At 38.4% G+C, this 3,894-nt stretch overlaps 1 long non-coding RNA gene across 1 annotated transcript; it reads left to right on the forward strand.

The window, feature by feature from the left end:
- The first annotated feature begins 927 nt into the window (after window positions 1-927).
- On the forward strand, window positions 928-2,134 carry LOC127646142 (uncharacterized). The gene is made up of 3 exons (XR_007970892.1): window positions 928-1,394; window positions 1,501-1,624; window positions 1,709-2,134. It is a non-coding gene; the product is annotated as an uncharacterized LOC127646142 (long non-coding RNA).
- The last annotated feature ends 1,760 nt before the right edge of the window (window positions 2,135-3,894 follow it).

Below are 3,894 nucleotides of genomic sequence, written 5' to 3' on the forward strand. Positions count from 1 at the left end.
ATCAGAGAGAGAGAGAGAGAGAGAGAGAGAGAGAGAGAGAGAGAGAGATGTGAGAACCTATGAATTTTATGTTTGTTTGTTTTTGGCAGGTACCACTCAGTAAAATATTTTTTTACTACCTGGAAATGAGGACTACATGTTATGGTAACGAGACAGGTTAAAATAAGCCATGCAGTTTACCAGCAGCCTTTCGCCAACCATCCTCATTTATTCTGCAGGCCTGAAATAATTTTTTCAGCAGGGAGTTTCAAATAATGTCCTCTTCACGAGATGAGTGTGATTGTATTTTTTTGAAGGTGTGTGTGTGTGTGTGTGTGTGTATGTGTGATTGAAGCTCTTCATGGCTCCTTTCAAGTGTACAATACACCATGCACTAAGCAGAGATGAGACATAAATATTGCTGAACAAAGAGAAGCACGTTATCAAACCCTGCTTTCACAATAGAGAACCTAATTACCCACGGCGGTGCTCTTGGAGTGTGTGTGAGTGAGATGCTCAGGTTTCAATTTCACCGGAAAGAAGAGAGATGCACATTGTTTCTTTTCATGCTGTTTAGTACTGTGTTTAGACTACTGTGGTCTCTCACAAGTGGGTTTGGCTAAGGGAATTCCATTAGATGAGTGACATCTTCTTTTCTGGCCTGTCAGGCTGGGCTTCCCTGTTCAGAGACGGACAGATGTCATCTGTCATTCTGAGGCCTCCCTAATGATTCATTGGAGGTGTTCACAGATGTATAACAGGTTAGTTAATTTTGGGGTGTATTAATGAATGCCCTGAGACAAAGAAAAGATAAAAGCAAGAGCTAGCAGGAAAAGAACTGTGGAAAGCATAATAATAATAAAAAAAAATGTCAAAGTCTTTTCTTTAATCCATCCTGACAAGATTGAGGCTCAATCACTGTGTTATGAATGACATGTATGTTTTCTGAATGAGAATTGTTGCCAGTGATTGGTGGAATGAGCTTATTTTGAGACAAATATGAAGTGTTTTGTTGGTCTGAGTGAGTTTTGGGGCAAGACTGATCTTGGTAATGCAGACTATATGAAGAGTTTTGAAAATGTGGCTTCAGTACTGACCAATGCTTGTTAGCAATTGAAAAACTTACTGTAATGGTTAAAACCGGGTCAAAGTAAATTGCAGATTGATGGTAATAATAATATTTAAAAATGTATTCAGACCCTTTTACTATTGAAAGAATGGACAAAAGAATACATTGTGCTAACTTCAGTCCACTCATCTTTTTCAGATAAAAATGTTTTGTCCTTTCTGTGGCATTCAATGGGCGACTTTGCCCAGATTTTGTAGTTCCTGTGGGCGAGATGTAAGCTTTGTAGAGAACGCCTCTAGAACTGCAGGTGATGACCATGTGTCACGTATGACTGTGCCCAGAGCAGGTAATGTTCTCTTACAGAGATTTCAATCTATTGTTCCGTCCATCAAATTATAGCAACTACATTGACTCAATCTTTTTCTCTCTCTCTCTTTCTGATTGTGTTTCAGTGACTGATGCATGTGCCATTCCATCAAAGCCAACTGTTCTCCAGTTTATGAAATACAGAGAAGTATAAAAACTGAAAGGAAGACATATTCTAAAAGTAAAAAGAAATCAAATAAAACAGTATAGGTAAGCACATATTTATTTTTAAGTTAATGACGTTGTTGACGTTGATAATTATCATTATTCCATCTTTTCTCACTGATCATCTAGATTTCTGTTGGGATCAGGAGCAAGACCAGGAATGGCTTTAAGCCCATGAGAGGGAAAAACCTACCTCTACATGTTGACCCCCAGTGGGCATCTGAGCAACTCTTGGCAGCTGCAGTGAAAAAACAAAAAGATTTCAATCAAGACATGGAAGATGGAGAATATGTCTTGCTTTATCCAGATAGCTCTCAGATAAAAAATATCTCTGGGACTGACACTCCTTTTACCATTGGACAATACAAAGAGGCCATTGGAAAGGCGTTTCAAAGGATCACATTGTAGATCTGTACCCTTGAGGATTTGTTGTCAAAGAGTAAGTATTGAAGTGGTATGTTTTATATATATTTTATGCACATTTAAACTACAAACAAAATACTTTATGTGATAAGTGCTTTAAAGGGATAGTTCAGCCAATTAAAATTCTGTCATTTACTCAGCCTCAAGTTGTTCCAAACCTGTATACATTTCTTTGTTCTGCTGTACACAAAGGAAGATATTTGGAATAATGTTTGTTACCAAGCAGCTCTCACCCCCCATTTACTACATAGTATTTTTTGTCCTACCATGGTAGTCAATGGGGGGTGAGAGCTTCTTGGTTACAAACATTATTCCAAATATCTTCCTTTGTGTACAGCAGAACAAAGAAATGTATACAGTTTTGGAACAACTTGAGGCTGAGTAAATGATGACAGTGGGATTCCAACTACAGTTACAGCCTACACATTTAACAATACTGGACATGTAATATGAAATAAAGATTGATCACAAAATCTTTTGTGAGGTCATGAAGATGACTCCGTTTCAGAAGATGAGGATGAGGATGAAGTTGTTAGGGTGCAACCCAATATGTCACCTCTTTCTGACACAGTGGTAGGTACATCACAGGGATTTAGGTGTTCAAGATGTCTTTGCAGTGCAGCTATAATGCAATAAAATCTCCTGGAATGGTCAACCATTAGAAATAGAAAAGCATATACAGACAGTGTTAAGGCTATGAATAACTTTAGGGTTTTATGTTTACACCTCTCAGCTTTGGTGTGGTCCCGAAAGCAGTACACCAGAGCATAGACCTTAGTAAGTTAAATTTCTGCTGACACATTTTTTGGTCCCTGTGCCACCTATATGAATGTCAGTATGTTTTAGTGCATTTATTAAAATAATTGCTATAAAGAAAGCATTTTATGTTCTCTATAACACAGTGAAAATTTCTACTAAATTGTTTGTATGTTTTAGGTCAGCCACAACATATGAGAGATCCCAGCAAGTATGTCATATTCTGTAATATAATACACTGGAATTTGTTAATAATCAAGGTATTTCTGTAAGTTCTTATTGTGCTGTGATGTTGGTGCTGCAGGCCAACAGTGCAACAAGATGCAAACAGACGACCTCCTCAGTGGGTGAACTTAAAGGGGTCATGACACGAGAAACCAAATTTGCCTTGATCTTTTGGTATATAAGAGGTCTTTGTATCATTAAAACGTCCTGCAAGTTTAATATTTTAAGACGTCCTCCCCATTCTAAACGAATCATTTATTTAATCAAGCTCAAAATACAGCTCGTTCTGGATTCATGGTTAGAAGTGACGTGTCGGTTAGAAGTGACGTAACAGCGTTTGCATATGACCGCCTCCAGCACAAGATAACTACGATTTAAGCGCAAGACAACTACGCTCATTTCAGTATCGCCGTCGCCTCACAAGTGTTCAGTCGATGGACAGCGAGCTCTGACAGAGACTACTTGTGCACAGGAAACTTACGATGCCACACAGATGTGCTGTTCCTGGCTGTGGTCAAACAAAACCTCTGAATAAGCTGCCGAAAGATCCAGACGTCAGGGAAAAATGGATGCAGTTTATTTTTTGCGGACGTTCCAGTCACGGCAGTGTTAACTTAAGCGTTTGTTCTGTACATTTTAAGGATGACTGTTTTGAGAACAAATCTCAATATGATGCTGGCTTTGCCAGAAAACTGTTGCTCAAAGATAAGTCCGTGCCGACTATTCTGGGAACAACGACGACGCAAACTGTAAGTAATCTATTTTAAACTTTAAACTACTTTTTAAAGCGCAATTTCATTCATTATGAATAATCACAGTGTTTTTACTTAGTTTACTTGCATATTGTTCTGGCTGGGGGCGTCAATAATTGATACATAGGCACTGACGTTAGCCAATCATAACAGTGGGCG

Source organism: Xyrauchen texanus, chromosome 7, assembly GCF_025860055.1.
Source record: "Xyrauchen texanus isolate HMW12.3.18 chromosome 7, RBS_HiC_50CHRs, whole genome shotgun sequence".
Taxonomy (NCBI): Eukaryota; Metazoa; Chordata; class Actinopteri; order Cypriniformes; family Catostomidae; genus Xyrauchen; species Xyrauchen texanus.